The sequence below is a fragment of the Suncus etruscus genome, chromosome 10 (assembly GCF_024139225.1).
Source record: "Suncus etruscus isolate mSunEtr1 chromosome 10, mSunEtr1.pri.cur, whole genome shotgun sequence".
Lineage (NCBI taxonomy): Eukaryota > Metazoa > Chordata > Mammalia > Eulipotyphla > Soricidae > Suncus > Suncus etruscus.
In genome coordinates this window covers 49,711,168-49,729,044 of record NC_064857.1, presented here as the reverse complement: position 1 = coordinate 49,729,044, position 17,877 = coordinate 49,711,168, and positions in this window count along the sequence as shown.

The window sequence follows — 17,877 nt, the reverse complement described above, 5'->3', positions numbered from 1 at the left end:
TCGAAGTGTGAACATTTCCTCTTCACGGCAGAAGGTGTTCCTGAAAGCATCAAAAACAAGAAAAGCAGAAGCGAGGAAAAGGGAGGCTGTGACAGACAGACAGACAGACGGACGGACAGAGACAGACAGACAGACAGACGGACGGACGGACGGACAGAGACAGACAGACAGACAGACAGACAGACAGACAGACAGACAGACAGACGGACGGACGGACGGACGGACGGACGGACGGACAGGCAAACTTCCGACACTGCCCAGGAAGCCTCTTTCTTCCAAGATACAGATCCCGCACCAAGTCCCGACCCGCGTCGGCCGCGGCCCGGAGCTCAGAGCTAGACCTCGCCCCTGGCGGCCCCGTGCTCCTCCTTACAGGCCCAGTCGGGTCACCCGGCCTCAAGACAGACGGACGCCCGCCTTTACCTGCGCCTCCCGCCTCGGCCCCGGCTGGCCCCCGTCGGCCCCCGTATGGCTCCGCGCAGGCGCAGTCGGGCGAGTCGCGAGCGCCGGACCAAGGCAGCCGAACCAGGCCCGCCGGCAGCTGCGCAGGAAGCGAAGCTGCTTTCCACAGAAGGTCCGGCTGCGCGCTTTCCCCGCCCCCGAGGCTCCGCCCACTTCCTCACCTCTCCTCCAATCCGAGGCTTTTCCGGACGCCAACCCCGCCCTCACTCCCCCCCCCCGCTTGCCCGCGAGTCGTTCGGATCAGATGCTCAGGCAGAAGGAATCGAGTGCGGAGCGAGTCGGCCTGGGCCCTCGGCCGGAGGGGAGAAAGGCCCGCCTCAGCCTTCCCTGAGGAAAGCGCGAGGAGAGCGCTGAGCGCGTGAGCGTCACCTGCGCGAGCTGGCGAGCACTCGTGTTATGGTGTGGCGCTCCAGGAAGGACTGAGAGAAAGCTACAGCACCTGAGAGAAGAACACACTACACGAATCTCCTTGCCTGAAGACAGTGTTTTTAAACCTTTTTGTGCAAAGGCAGACCTTTATCATGAAAAAAAAGATCACGAGGCACACCACCATTAGAACATGTTAAAAAGAAAATTTAACTCTGTGCCTCTATTAACTCACTATAAAGTCATTCTCTTGAATAGGAATCAAAGAAACACAAGAAATTGTTTTATAATGATTTTTTATTTTTATTTTTATTTTATTGTTTTATAATGATTATGAAATAATATGTGAGCCTAAGCCGCATGTTACGGAGGAAATTGGAATTTTTCCCAAGGCACAGTGGTTGAAAAATGCTGCCTTAGGACATTAGAACCAATGGCTAACTTCTTCGTGTTCTTTGTGTTGTTTTTTTAAAGGTAAGAATAGTAAACACTTCACTCATCACTTTTTGAAGATTAAAATATGGCACTGAAGAATCCGCACACTGCCCCCCAAATAAGTGCTATTTAGCTCTAGGGCTAAATTTTTTCATTCGTTTTGTGTTGCCACAGACATGAAGTTACCAAGTCCCATCTTATTCAGAACATCCATATTTTGTTCCACTGTAAGTAATGTGCTATATCAGCTAAAGAAAACATGCCTAACCCTGCTGACCACAACCCTATGAATTGGCAAGGGCTGTAGGAAAGCAGATGACATCCTCAAGTAGGGTGCTGTGTTTTGGGTACTGTGTTTTGGGGTTAGGTTGGTTGGTTTGTTTTGGGGCCACACCAGTAGCTTTCAGGGATTCCTCCTGGCTCTGCGCTCATCTGGCAGGCATGGGGAACCATAATGGGATGTCAGGAATTGAACCTAGGTCCTTCCCGGGTCTACCACATGCAAGGCAGACACCCTGCCGCTGTGCTGTCGCTCACACTCAAAGTGCTGTTTGAAATGAATTCTGCAGCTCTATTCCTGAGAGTAGGCCAGTCCCTCAGACTTTTTCCTTGAGTTGGTCATTTCTGACACTGGAGTAGCTGCTCTCCCTACATGATGGTACCAGTAGAATTCGGCCACCATCCTGAGCTGGCCATTCAGCAGTCATTCCAAAAGACCACAATTGACTTCTCCACAGCCTCATGAAGCTATTCCAAATATACCACCACCAACAACAACAACAATAACATCCCACTACCTGGACTGTCATTCTAGCATCGAATTACCTAGACATGAGTGAAAAAAACCCAGGACATTGGAGACAAGCCCTAACGCCTTAGCACAGAAGTTCTCTGTGGCCCTGTCTTACAGTGGCCTGCAACTAAGAGTCCTTCTTTCCCCGTTCAGTCTCACCAGCCCCTTCTGGCTCTGCTGGATACTTGCACCAACCTCTTCAACATCTTCCCCAGTGACTTGCCCCTCAACCTACAGACAAGCTCAAAGCTCTGTCTGCTTTAAAAAAAAAAAAAAAAAAGACAAGCAGAGATAGCTGCCCTTCTAATTAGCCCACCGGATGTTAACACTTTATAAAGCTACAATACAGTTTTCTTTTGTTTTTGTTTTTGTTTTTTTGTTTTTTCGGGCCACACCCATTTGATGCTCAGGGGTTACTCCTGGCTAAGCGCTCAGAAATTGCCCCTGGCTTGGGGGGATCGAACCGCAGTCCTTCCTTGGCTATTGCAAGGCAGACACCTTACCTCTAGCGCCCCTCTACAATACAGTTTTAATTAGCCTCAGAGATTATGTGAATAAGATAGCCATCAATACTCTAGTGTACTTAGAAGATAAGAGATAAAGTGCGGCATATTAAAAATGTTTAGGGTATAAGAAAGGAAAAACACCCTTTAAGTAGCAAAGCACCAAAACAAAAGTGGTTTGGAATTGCTCTGTCATCAAAAACTAGGGGAAATTTTCACAGAAGGAAGAGTGGAAAATTATTAGGCAGGAAATTATCTGGCAATGGCTCACATTGTCTTATATAAGACTAGCTGACTAGCTTCTATGATTGGTTGTCTTTATGATTAGTTTCTTTTTGTTTGGGGCCCCCCTAATGCTGCTGGGGGGGATCAGCAGGTCTAAATCCTAGGGGCATGTAATGGGGAAATGGGGAGAGAGGAGGTGACCTGAGTTGTCTTGTGCATATCTGTGGAACTATATCCCTGAACCAGTTTATTTCTTGTCCTTGAGGCAATACAGAATTGGGTTTGAGTTTACTTGAGTGCTCTAAGGTTTAAAGCTACCTCCATCAACTGGGGCTTCTTGTTGACATGTTTCTTAAGTGACTGATTTAATGACTTCTGTGTTAGGTAGGCATTAGAAATAAGATTTGTGGGGAAAATACAATCCAAGCATTGGTGGAGTGAAGTGGACACTGGTGTGAAAAGATTGATGTTAAAAATTGTATATCTGAAACTCAGTAATGAATAACCTTCCATTTACTCAATACAGAAAATGTTATTGTCCATGTCCTCAAGAAGCTTGTAATCTACATTGATGTTATTTACACTTTGTCAGTGTAAAAAGAAATGGGGAAAATGTGATCATGTTAAGAAAAGCATCAATTTAGAATCACACCTCATAATAGATTTCAAAATTAATTCCAGAGGAATTGTATTTGTGGAGAGACACTATGCAAATGTCCTTCTCAAAAACTTCATGGGGGTGGGGGAGGTGCAGCCATAGCACAGCAGGTAGGTCCTTTGCCTAGTACACAACCGAAGAACCCAGCATCCCATATGGTCCGGTCCCCCAAGCCTGCCATTTCTGAGATCAGATTCAGAAGTAACCTGAGTGCAGCTGGATGTGGCCCCAAAACAAAAAAAAAATAATCACAAAAAATTTCATTTGGGCAAGAATTATAATTCTTCCTTCTTTCTTTGTTTTGTTTTGTTTTGCTTTGGGGCCACACCTGGTGATACTCAGGGGTTACTCCTGGCTATGAGCTCAGAAATCGCTCCTGGTTTGAGGGACCATATGGGACGCCAGCAATCAAACTGAGATCCTTCCTAGGTCAGCCATGCAAGGCAAATGCCCAACCGCTGCATCATCATTTCCGGCCCTTCTTCGTTCATGTATTAATAATGTTACTATTTTATGTTCTTCCATGAGTTTTGTTTGTACGGAAAATACACTGTTTTTATATTTATATTAATATTTACAAATAAGGAGCCCTTCAGATTGATGTACATTATGCTCTGGCAGTCTATTTAAGCAAATCAATTTCTAACCTTGGAATGCCTCAAGGTTATGAATTTAAACTTAAAGATAATAACTTACAAACAATTAGATTTTCATAGGGCCAGAGAGTACAGAGTACAGAGAGGCCAGAGTACAGAAAGTTGGACTCTACCTTACGCAAGACTAACACTGATTGTGGTCCCCGAATCCACCAAGAGTGATCCCTAGTGCAGAGCCAAAAGTAAGCCCTGGGGCCGGAGAGATAGCATGGAGGTAAGGTGTTTGCCTTTCATGTAGGAGGTCATCAGTTTGAATCCCGGTGTCCCATATGGTCCCCCGTGCCTGCCAGGAGCAATTTCTGAGCATGAAGCCAGGAATAACCCCTGAGCACTGCCGGGTGTGACCCAAAAACCACAAAAAAAAAAAAAAAAAAGTAAGCCCTGAGCACTGCCATGTATGCCATCCCAACACACACACACACACACACACACACACACACACACACACATGCTTTCTTTAATGCCTAAGTTGTAGACAATCTATTAATATCCTTGCTATGCTCTGGTACCTTCTAAATCTTTCCTTAAACCTTTTCAGTGGAGTACTTAGTACATAGTTATACCTTTAGCAATTTCTGATTCAAGCTCAAGAAATCTCTTTAAATTTTTTTTAATTTTTATTATAACACCATAATTTGCCAAATTGTTTATAATACAGTCATTTCAAGCATTAAATGTTCAAATACAAATTCCACCATCAGTGTAGCCTTTCCTTCATCAATGTTCACAATTTCCTACCTATCATCATAGTATGCCTCCAAGCAGTAAAAAACAAATTTACTTTAGGGGCCAGAGCAGTGGCACAGCGATATGGTGTTTGCCTTGCACGCGGCTGACCTAGGACAGACTTCAGTTTGACCCCCAGTGTCCCATATTGTCCCACAATACAGGAGCAATTTCTGAACACATAGCCAGGAGTAACCCCTAAGCATCACCAGGTGTGGCACCACCCCCCAAAAAAAATTTACTTCATATTGTTTGTTGCAACACATTGGGAAATGGAATTATCAAAACTTAGATCAACAAGAGTCAATTTGAAACAATTGTTATATCTCTACATAGAATTACTAGAGTCAGTGTCTAAGGATTTACCGGGCTGTGGCTGGTGCTAGTTGAGCCTTCTGTATTACTATTTAGACTCACTGAGCTTGGTAATTTATCATGTAACTTTCCCATTCAATTTCCTATGATACTTCTGGGCTAACACTACTATAAAATATTGAGCTGTCAGATTTTATAAATCTGGTCTGTAATAGCCCAGGATTTATAGATCTGAAACAAATTTGGTGGCTTGGTAGTTTGAAGAATAAAATTTTGTTGTTGTTTTGTTTTGTTTTTGGGTCACACCCAGCAGCGCTCAGGGGTTACTCCTGGCTCTACTCTCAGAAATTGCTCCTGGCAGACTCGAGGGACCATATGGGATGCCAGGGATTCGAACCACCGTCCTTCTGCATGCAAGGCAAACGCCTTACTTCCATGCTATCTCTCCAGCCCCTTCCACTCATCTATTGTTGGACATCTAGGCTGATTCCAAATCTTCACTATTGTACTGAGTGCTGCAATGAATAGTGGTGTGCATGCATACTTTTGGATGAATGTCTTTCTATCTTGGGGATCAGTACCCAGGAGCACGAATACTGGGTCATATGGCAGCTCACGTTTGAGTTTACTGAGAACTCTCCATACTGTTTTTCATAGGGATTGGACCAGGCAACATTCCCACCAGCAGTGGATGAGAGATATTTTCTTACTGCATCCCTGCCAACAGAGATTGGTCCCATATTTTTTTGTTTTGTTTGTTTGTTTTTGTTTTGTTTTGGGTCACACCCAGCATCAGGGACTACTCCTGGCTCTATGCTCAGAAATCATCCCAAGCAGGCATGGGGGACTATCTGGGGACTATAAGGGATGCTGGGATTCAAACCACCGTCCTTCCGCATGCAAGGCAAATGCCTTACTGCTGTGCTATCTCTCCGGCCCTGGTCCCATTGTTTTTGATGTGTGCCATCCTCACTAGTGTACTTGATGTGGATTTTCCTAATGATGAGTAATGGTGAACATGTTTTCATGTGTCTATTGGCCATCTGTTGGTCTTCCTCAGAGAAATGTCTATTCATTTCTTCTTCCCATGTTTTTTTAGGTTTTGTGGGGCTAACCTTTGTGAGTGCTTTGTATATCCTAGATATCAAGCCTTTATCCAATGTGTTGAATACAAACATTTTTTCCCATTCCATTAGCTGTCTTCTAGTTTTAGCCGTGTTTCTTTTGCCATGCAGAAACATTTTAGTTTGATGTAGTTTCATTTCTTTAGGTTTCATGTTATGGCTCTTGCTATTGGCATTCTGTCATCAAAAGCATTTTTGAGGTGTAGTTTATTTTTGTTTTTTGTTTTTGTTTTTGTTTTTTGTTTTTTTGCTTTTTGCTTTTTGGGCCACACCAGGTGACTCTCAGGGATTACTCCTGGTTATGCGCTCAGAAATCACTTCTGGCTGGGGGACCATATGAGATGCTGGGGAATCAAACCGCAGTCTGTCCTAGGTTAGCGCATGCAAAGCAAACACCCTACCACTTGCACCACTGCCCCAGCCCTGAGATATAATTCTTGAAGTGTTCTGCTATGTTTTCCTCAATGAACTTTATAGTTTCAAGTCTGATTTCAAGGTCTTTAACCCATTTTGAGTTGTAAGGTTTGAGGGATGGATCAATCTTTACTTTCTTATAGGAGGTTATCCAATTGTTCCAACACCATTTGTTGAAGAAACTGTCTTTGTTTCATTTCAAGTTCTTGGCTCCTTTGTCAAATATTAGTTGGCCATATTTTGGGGATATGTCACTGGATATTCTATTCTAACCCATTGGTTTGAAACTCTTTGTTCCAGAACCATGCTGTTTTGATCACTGTGACTTTATGTAGTAAAGCATCAGGTTAGGTAAAGAAATGCCACCCAGTTTCTTGTTTTTCAATATGGATTTGGCTAACCTAGATCTTTTTTGGTTCCACACGAACTTTATAATTGATTGTTCTAAATCCTTAAAAAATTATGCCTGAATTTGGATAGAGATTACATTGAATCTATATTAGTTTAGGTAAGATAGTTATTTTGATGGTGTTGATTCTTCCTACCCTTTCTTCGTATGAGCATGTGATGTTCTTCCAATTCCTTAGGTCCTCTCCAATTTTTTCTAAAGTGTTTTGAAGTTTTCATTATATAGGTCTTTCACTTCTCTTGTTAGGTTGATTCCTAGGTTCTATTTTTGGTCACACCCGGTGGCACTCAGGGGTTACCCCTGGCTCTGTGCTCAGATATCACTCCTGGTAGGCACGGGAGACCATATGAGATGCCAGGATTTAAACCACCTTCATACTGAATCTGCTGCATGCAAGGCAAATGCCTTACTGCTGTGCTATATCACCAGTTCCTGTACTTAATATTTTAGATGCTATTTTATTTAATTTATTTTATTGTTTGTTTTGGGGCCACACCCAGCGGTGCTCAGGGATTACTCTTGGCACTGCACTCAGAAATTGTTCCTGGCAGGACCATAAGGTGCCACATCCCACTCAGGAGGGGCACACACCAGAAAGTGTAGTGCTCTCCTGAAAAGGAATTATTTGCCAAAAAGGCCCGCTTAGAGCAGTCAAAATTACTTGACCCTTTGCGTGGATTGTTTGGCCATAATTCCAAAAGTGGCTGTAACTATCTCTCTCTTTATTTTTAACCAATATTAAAAATCAGGCCTTAGTAAATTCTTTCTAACAAAGGAGGACAGTACAAATCCCGCCAAAAGTCTCCCACTTAACAGCTCCCTGTAATTTTTGCTACTTTGGCACCAAGATCAGGTTTTTCCCAAAACTTAGCTCATAGTAAAGCAATTTTCAGTTTTCCCCTGCTTACTCAAAACAAGGTAATTTTCAGTTTTCCCCCAAAACTCTAAAACATTTCTCTCTTCCCAGAAAATTACCTGTTTCCCTTCTGCTTACCCAAAACAAAGCAAGCCCAACAGAAACTGCCTTTTCACCTTCAGTATCAGTTCTTTAATATGCTAATTTAAGCCAGGGTCCTCCATTCTTTTCCCAGTTTCTTTGATGTCAAGAATTTGCACCCTGCTTTCCAAGCCTCAACCTTTTAAAGGCAGCCAGCTCAAAAAATAAATTTGTCTTCGTCTTTTCAGACGTACATTCTGTGTGGTCTCATTTCATTTCTACAATATTGTTCCGTCATTCGCCATTCCGTGTACCCACTCTCTCCCCGTGAAAGTATTTCCCGAACTCCACGAAGGATCTGTTTGCAGGCGCTGCAGACTGCAACAGAATTGGCTCACAGCAATAAGGGATGCTGGGATTTGAATCACCTTTGGTCCTGGGTTGACAGCTTGCAAGGCAAATGCCCTACCACTGTGCTATCTCTCCGGCTCCTTAGATACTATTTTAAATGGGATCGACTTCTTTATCTCTTTCTCCTCTGCTTTGTTATTTGTATAAAGGAATGCTACTGTCTTTTGTGTATTGACTTTGTAGCCAGCCATTTTGCTGTATTGATTTATTGTTTCTAGTTTTTCTGTGGACTCTAGGTTTTTCAATGTATATCATCATATCCTCTACAAAAAGAGACAGTTTGACTTTCTTTTTCCCTATTTGTACTCCTTTGATTCCCTTCTTTTGTCTGATTGCTATTGTTAGGACTTCTAAAACTATATTGAATGAGAGTGGAGACAGTGGACAGCCTTGCCTAGCACCTGACCTTAGTGGAAATGCTTTCAGTTTTTCATCATTAAGGATAATGTTGGGCTTTTTAAAGATAGCTGTAACAATATTGAGGAAAGTTCCTTCCAACCCTCTTTCACTGAGTGATTTCATCATGAATGGATGTTGGGTTTTGTCAAATGCCTTCTCTGCATCGATTGATATGATCAAGTGCTTTTTGTCTTTCTTATTGTTGATGTGGAGTATAATGTTGATTAATTTGATTATATTAAACCATCCTTGCATCCCTGGGATGCAACTTGGTCATGGCGTATAATCTTTTTGATGTATTGTTGGATTTGGTTGCTAAAATTTTGTTGAGGATTTTTGCATCTATGTTCATTAGTGAGATTGGTCTGTAGTTTTCTTTCTTAATGGTATCTTTGCCAACTTTGGGAATGAGGTGATATTGGCCTCATAAAAGGGATTAGGGGAGATTTTTGTTTTTTCAATGTTTTGGAAGAGCCTGACGATCAATGGGAGTAATTCTTCTCTGGATGTTTGATACAATTCACCTGTAAAACCATCTGGTTCGGGGCCAGAGAGATATTACTGTGGCGTTTGCCTTGCAAGCAGCCGATCCAGGACCTAAGGTGGTTGGTTTGAATCCCGGTGTCCCATATGGTCCCCCGTGCCTGTCAGGAGCGACTTCTGAGTGCATATCCAGGAGTAATCCCTGAGCATCACCAGGTGTGGCCCAAAAACCAAAAAAAAAAAAAAAAATCTGGTTCTGGATTTTTATTCTAATTTTATTTTAATTACTATTTCAATTTCCTTAGATGTTATTGGCCTGTTTATGCTTTCTACTTCCTCCTTATTATGTCTCAGGAGATGATTTTTTCCAGAAATCTATGTATTTCTTCTGGGTTCTCTAACTTAACTTAGTACAGTTGTTCATAATAATCCTTCACAATGTCTTGGATTTCTTGAGGTTCTGTTGTAATCCCTCTCCTTTTGTTTGTGATCCGATTTTTTTTTGGTGTTTTCCCTTTTTTTCTTTGTAAATCTTGCCAGTGGTTTGTCATTCTTGTTTATTCTTTTTTTTTAATTTTTTTATTTTGAATTATGAGAACAAAAGATGCAAAGAAAGAGGACAAGGTAAAGTTACAGTGGAAGGACAATCAACCATAACATAATTCTCAGAAGAAGTCCCCTTGCTGATATCTTAACTTTGAACTTTCAGCCAAAGAACGTTAAGATAAATAAAACAGAATCCATGTACAATTACTTTGTCCCTCAAGTCCCCAGATTGTAGCACATTATAATATTTCTTAACAGCACACAAGGCACTATAAAGCCATAAAACTTATGTAACTCCTTAAACATTAGAGGCATAGTATTTTTTACATTTCCATGTACATGCATATTAGCTTAAGTTAACCTCAAATTTTAAGTGGGTGCATTTAACCTCAAATTTTAAGTGGGTGCATTTTAAGGATTAGAGTCAAAGGAGCACAGTAAAAATGGTATTAGAGTGGCAATTGTTGTTTGCATAGGCCCACCAAAATATGAGAGGCATGGAAAGGAATAACCTTGGCCTAAATACAAAGAGATCCTACCCCTGAAGTTTCCTGGCATAAGACCAACTCTAGGCTTCAGGCAAGTTATCATCCGATCCAAGACATTGTCTGTAGTGCCAACACACTTTTCACACAGTCTCTGTTGTTGGTATCATGTTTCTGTATTAAAGATTCTGGAATCTGCATATTCTAAATTGAAGTCATGATGTGGAGTGTCTTCTCGTTTCACCTCACCATGAAAGGGCAATGCAGAAAGCCCTGTCCTGTAAGCAGGTCATTGTTAAGTCTTCTCATTGTTAAGGGAAGTCTCTTTTCAGCAGGATGATGTCTGAGCAGTGGTAGGGTCTTCCGTGGTAGAGGATTGCTTCCAGGTGATGTTATAGACAAACCTCACAATTAAGGGACAATACAGCAAGCCCTGTCCAGTAAGCAGGTCATTGTTTTTGTTAAGTCTTCTTAGTGTTAAGGGAAGTCTTTTTTAAGTAGATCCATGTCAGAGCAGCTGTAGGGTCTTCCCTGGTAGAGGAATGCCTCCAGGTGATGTTATATACAACCTTGGATGTTTTGTAGATGCCTTCTCTAGATCAAGGGTAAATGGAGAATGCCCATTCTTCTGAGGCCTGTACCAGGTCTTTATGTCATTGTTCAGGGTGTAAGGTCTCATTGCACTACAAGATTTGTGTGTTCCCATCTCTATTAGATAAGAACTTATTGGTATGTATAGTATTTTCCCATTCTAGTGTGCCTAAGCAAACAAGAAATAAAGCCACGTGGTGCTATAAGATATATGGGGGCGTAAGAACATTTCCAACAATACCCATGATTTGGTTCAAACATAAGCATTACACTGAGGGATTCTTTCACATCAAATTTCTTTTTTTTTTTTTTTTTTTTTTTTTTGGTTTTTGGGCCACACCCGGTGACGCTCAGGGGTTACTCCTGGCTATGCGCTCAGAAGTCGCTCCTGGCTTGGGGGACCATATGGGACGCCGGGGGATCGAACCGCCGTCCTTCTCCTAGGCTAGCGCAGGTAAGGCAGGCACCTTACCTCGAGCGCCACCGCCCGGCCCCCTCACATCAAATTTCATATTGAACAGTTCACAAAGAGAAGATAAAAAACATGGGGGGGGGGATCATCACTGTATAAGAAAATATTCAGCAAAAGTTATAGCGATCAAAGAAAACACCCATAAAATGATGAAGAGACATAAGTGTCCTTTTGATGCCTTTTAAAATAGTTGGGTGGGTGGTAACTCCAGGGCACCACTTTGATCTGTGACTTAGGACTCTACAGTACTTAAGTTAGAAAGGGTAAATGAGGAGTAATGATGATAGGAGTTAAGGAAGTTAAAGAGAAATATGATCTTATGAAGGGGTATGCAAAAGGGCAGAGTACAAACTGGACATTCTGCATATATAAAAACATAATTCAATGATAGTGAGTACTATTAATGTTTCTTATGCGCGCGGGGGCGATTTTGAAAATATAGACTGGACAGAGATTACCAGTGACTTCAAGAAGCTGGGAGGCCAGAAGTTCAGGGCCCCACCCAAACTCTCCCTAAGGAGCTGAATGGATAATGGGGGAAAGCCTAGGGTACCTTCGAGCTCCACCAAGGGGCCCAACTCACCGGCTTGCCCAGGCATGTGGCCCTGGGAAGCCCTGGAGATCTGGAGCAAGGTGGTAGAGGGGTGCTGGGGTTACCCAAGTCCCGAACCCCCACTAGGCCTGGTTAGGAAGGCCTCCGGCATGGCGGGAGCCTGCCAAACCCCCTCCTGCTAGACTCCCGGCTCCCAATCTTGTTTATTCTTTAAAAACAAAAAAAAAAAACAAAAAAAACAGCTCCTGGTCTCATTGATTCTTTGCATTGTTTTTTTTGTTTCTATGTTGTTTGTTTCTGCTCTGGTTTTTATTATTTCTTGTCTTCTACTTGTGTTTGGGTTTCTTTGCTGCTGTTTTTCCAGATCCTTAAGGTGTCCCTTTAAGCTGTTGCTATTTTCTCCATTATTGCTTTAAAGAATTCATCTCTCTCTCTCAATATCTCTCTCTCTCTTTCTCTCTCTGCCATTTGGATTACTATATGTTTTGGTGTTGATCTATTAGGGTCTATTTTATTTGGAACTCTTTCATCTCTTGGATATGTACAGGTGTCTCTTTCCAGAGGGAAAGAAAATTCTCTGTTAATATTTCCCTCACTACTTGTTCTTCCCCTTTTTCTTTTTTTACCCCTTCTAGTATTCCTATAAGTTGTAGATTATTTATTTTGTGTTTGTTCATTAAGTACCTTACATTTCCTTCCAATGTTTTGTCTCTCGTTTCTTTATTGACTTCTTTGTTGTTGCTGGCTTGCATTTTGCCTTGAAGTTTATCCATGCTATTACTATGTGTGTAATTCAGCTACTGTGGCTTGCTAGCATGTTTTTTAGTTTCCTTAGTTCCATTTGTATGAACTCTCTCATCTTCTGATAAAACTTTTATTTGAATTGGATGAATTGTTCATCTATGGATTTCTTGATTTCTTTGGTTTGTGATTCTTTGTATTCCATTACTAAGACATTAAATGCTGATTTTAGGTCCTTATCTATGAAGTTCATCCTTATTAGAGGACTTGGAAATCTGTTAGGATTTCTCTCCATATCCCCAGCTGCTGTGGTGTCTTCCTTATTTTTCCCATTGTTCTTTGCATAGAATGAGTTGGGGTGCTGAAATTTCAGGGTGTTTTTTTGTTTTGTTTTGTTTTTTGGGTCACACCCAGGGTGTTTTTTTTTTAAGTGGTCTGTTTGATTGTGTATGAAGTGGTTGGAGGTAGATCTCCTTTAGGGTTTATTTATTCTAGGTATATGAGTTTACCCAAGTATGATAGATATGTTGAAGTCTACTTTGTTAGGTTTTTTCTTTTGAGTCTATTTTTCTTTTGAATCTATATATTTTCTTTTCTTTTCTTTTTTTTTTTTTGTTTTTGTTTTTGGGTCACACTTGGCAGCACTCAGGGGTTACACCTGGCTCTACGCTCAGAAACCACTCCCGGCAAGCTCGGGGAGACCATTTGGGATACAGAGATTTGAACCACCAGCCTTCTGCATGCAAGGCAAACACCTTACCTTTATGCTATCTCTCTGGCCGAGTCTATATATTTTCTAAGGGAGATAGAAGTTGAGCCTACAAAAACCAAAAAAAAAAAAAAAAAAGATAGGAAAAAAGGGCCCGGAGAGACAGCACAGCGGCGTTTGCCTTGCAAGCAGCCGATCCAGGACCAAAGGTGGTTGGTTCAAATCCCGGTGTCCCATATGGTCCCCCGTGCCTGCCAGGAGCTATTTCTGAGCAGACAGCCAGGAGTAACCCCTGAGCAAGGCCGGGTGTGGCCCAAAAACAAACAAAAAAAAGAAGTTGAGCCTAGTCTGCCTAGGACTGTCTGGTATAGACTGTAGTATCAGTGGGATTTGTAGGCCAGCATGATTATGTCCATTGTGTGTACATACAAATCCCACTAGTCTCTCCTGATCGGGGAAAGATGAACTTTTGAGAGAAAGGCAGCTGCGTCCACAAAGTTGGAGTGATGGTGGCTTATTGGGGTGGGAGACAAAATGGAGGGGTCACTCCTGGCTCACCTTTCCTGTGTCAGCAGCAGAACTAAGTTTCTGCTCAGCAGTGTCTGAGGCACGGTGCTCTCCAATTGGTTCTTAAAAGAAGTATTGCTGAGACAGATTCTTCTCTATACCTCTAGATAATCCAATATACTTTCTTGTTTCAACTATTTTCAACACATGCCTGTTTTAGTTTCTAGAACTAACTCTCTCTCTCTCTCTCTCTCTCTCTCTCTCTCTCTCTCTCTCTCTCTCTCTCTCTCTCTCACACACACACACACACACACACACACACACACACACACACACACTACAGAGGAAAAGTGCTTTCTGGGAATATGTCAGATGCGTTTGATCCCTAGCACCACAAATGGTACCTGGACCTCAGAGCACTGAACCAGGAATAGCTCCTGATTTCCACCATGTGTGGCCCAACTGCGCCCCCAAATTCCTTACACCACCTCTGTTGGTTTACTGATCCTTCCCTAATTAATAATTGTACTCCACCCTAGGGTGTGATCTGGTGATTATCTCTTACTTGATATTCTTCTTCCACCTTAGGGTGAGACATGATTCTTTTTTTTTTTTTTTTTTTTTTTTTTTGGTTTTTGGGCCACACCCGGCCTTGCTCAGGGGTTACTCCTGGCTGTCTGCTCAGAAATAGCTCCTGGCAGGCACGGGGGACCATATGGGACACCGGGATTCAAACCAACCACCTTTGGTCCTGGATCGGCTGCTTGCAAGGCAAACGCCGCTGTGCTATCTCTCCGGGCCCGAGACATGATTCTTGTCAATAAAAACAGGGTCTGAGAAAGGCAGAGACTCATTCTTTGGTCTGCTTCCACTGAGCTGTGCTCCATCTTAGGAAAGAAAGCTTGGATGGTTTAAATTCCTTGCTTGAGCACTGGATTTCCTGAACCCATTCTTGTACCTCTTCACTGTGTGAATTATTTCCTGCAGATCTCTACAACTGGAACTGCTCGGATAGGGGAATGGGAACTGCCTTTCCTGTCTGGGAGCTCAGTGGGAATCAAATCTCAACCAATCTCCTAGAGAACCTGACCATTCACACCTCTATCCCACCTGCCAGAAAAGCTATAATTCTGGAGACTGGGAATCCAAGATCAAGGTGTAACTGACTTATTTTCCCTCTGGAGCTTCTATATTTAGCTGCAAACAGCCATTTTCTTGCAGTATGTGAAAACATATACTCATTCCCTGTATGTAATCTGTATATTGAAATTTTCTCTCTTCTAAGGACACCAGTAAGATGCTATCACAATTTCTTCTTTCAAGGTTCCATCTGTAAGTAGAAACACATTCTGAGGTACTGGGTGTTTAGAGCAATAACTGACATAATGGGAGGATGGCGGGATGAGGGAAACTGATTTAAGCCACTATACAAGGTAAAAATGAACAGATTTCTTTCTAGTCCCAACATAAAAGCCTTCTGGCCATCTCTAGCCTAATGTCACAAAGGCATTAGCTTATACATATTGGTCAAAGCTTGAAATAAATTGATCATCATGCTGATCAAATCTGTGATTCTATCTGTAGCTCTGCCAAGTTGAAGGGCAACCTGCCACCTAAACCCGCAATTAAATTCACCATCACAATTCACACATCATCTTTATGGATACTGAATTTCACAAATAAATTGCTATGAAAAAGAATGAATTGTTCTCTGAACTTTACTATTTCTATTATCAAAATTAAACTATAAGTGACTTAGAATAATTATGAGAATCTTATTTTTTGTTGTTGTTGTTGTTGTTTTGTTTTTCGGGCCACACCCATTTGATGCTCAGGGGTTATTCCTGGCTACGCACTCAGAAATTGCCCCTGGCTTGGGGGGACCATATGGGACACGGGGGATCGAACCGTGGTCCTTTCCTTGGCTAGCGCTTGCAAGGCAGACACCTTACTCTAGCGCCACCTCGCCGGCCCCATGAGAATCTTATTATCTAGATCAGGGGTCTCAAACTCGCGGCCCGCAGGCCGCTTCGGGGCCCTCCGTACAACATTTTGTGGCCCTGCCCTAAAAGAATCTTTTTTTGCCTTTTTTTTTTTTTTTTTTATGGTTTTTGGGTCACACCCAGCAGTTCTCAGGGGAAACTCCTGGCTCCATGCTCAGAAATTGCTCCTGGCAGGCACAGGGGACCATATGGGAAGTCAGATTCGAACTGATGACCTTCTGCATGAAAGGCAAACGCCTTACCTTCATGCTATCTCTCCGGCCCCTAGAGGAATCTTTTTTTGTTTTGTTTTGTTTTAGTTGTTTGGGTCATACCCCCCAATGTTCAAGGCTTACTACTGACTTTGCCTCCTATGGCCCCCAGGTAAATTGAGTTTGAAATCCCTGATCTAGATAAATGCCTAATTACCAGGAAATAACAGAAATGTCATGCCCTGTGTTTTTGTGTCTACTATGGTATTTGGAGCCAGATAATATTAAAATGTTCAGGACTGGAGAAATTGATAGTAGGTTAGGATGCTTTCTTTGCATGCATATGAGGCAAATTCAATCTACAGTGCACTTATAAAGTCATACCTGAACACAGGGCCTGGAGTAAACCCTAAGCACCCCCAGATGTTGCTCAAAGCCCATTTTCCAAAGTAAGAAAAAACTGGGGCTAGTTAGCCACTTGCAAAAAAGCAAACTCAGATCCCCAGCTAACACCATATATGAAGGTAAAATCCAAATGGATTAAAGACCTTGATATCAGACCTGAAACCATAAGGTATATAGAACAACATGTAGTTAAAACACTCCATGACATTGAGACTAAAGGCATCTTTAAGGAGGAAACAGCACTCTCCAAACAAATGGAAGCAGAGATAAACAGATGGGAAGATAAACAGAAGATAAACAGATGGGAAGATAAACAGAAGCTGAGAAGCTTCTGCACCTCAAAGGAAATAGTGCCCAGGATACAAGAGCCACCCACTAAATGTGAGAAACTAGTCACCCAATACCCATCAGATAAGGGGCTAATATGGAAAATATACAAAGCACTGATGAAACTTTACAAGGAAAATAAAACATCTAATCCCATCAAAAAATGGTGAGAAGAAATGAACAGACACTTTGTCAAAGAAGAAATACAAATGGTCAAAAGGCACATGAAAAAATGCTCCACATCACCAATCATGAGGGAGATGCAAATCAAAACAACTATGAGGTACCAGCTCATGCCACAGAGATTGGCACACATCACAAAGAATGAGAACAAGCAGTGCTGGCAGGGATGTGGAGAGAAAGGGGCTCTTATTCACTGCTGGTGGGAGTGCCATCTAGTCCAACCTTTGTGGAAAGCGATATGGAGATTCCTCAAAAAACTGGAAATTGAGCTCCCATACAATCCAGCTATACCACTCCTAGGGATATAACCTGGGAACACAAAAATACAATACAAAAATCCCTTCCTTACACCTATATTCAGTGCAGTACTATTTACAATAGCCAGACTCTGGAAACAATCAAGATGCCCCACAACAGATGAATGGCTAAAGAAACTGTGGTACATATACACAATGGAATATTATGCAGCCGTCAGGAGAGATGAAGTCATGAAATTTTTCTATATATGGATGTACATGGAATCTATTATGCTGAGTGAAATAAGAGAAAGAGATAGACATAGAATAGTCTCACTCATCTATGGGTTTTAAGAAAAATAAAAGACATTTTTGCGATAATTCTCAGAGACAAAAGAGAGGAGGGCTGGAAGGTCCAACTCACAACATGAAGCTCCCCACAAAAAGTGATGAGTGCAGTTAGAGAAATAACTACATTAAGAACTATCATAATAATGTGAATGAGGGAGGGAAGTAGAAAGCCTGTCTAGAGTACAGACAGGGAGGGTTGGGTGGGGAGGAGGGAGATTTGGGACATTGGTGATGGGAATGTTGCACTGGTGAAGGGGGATG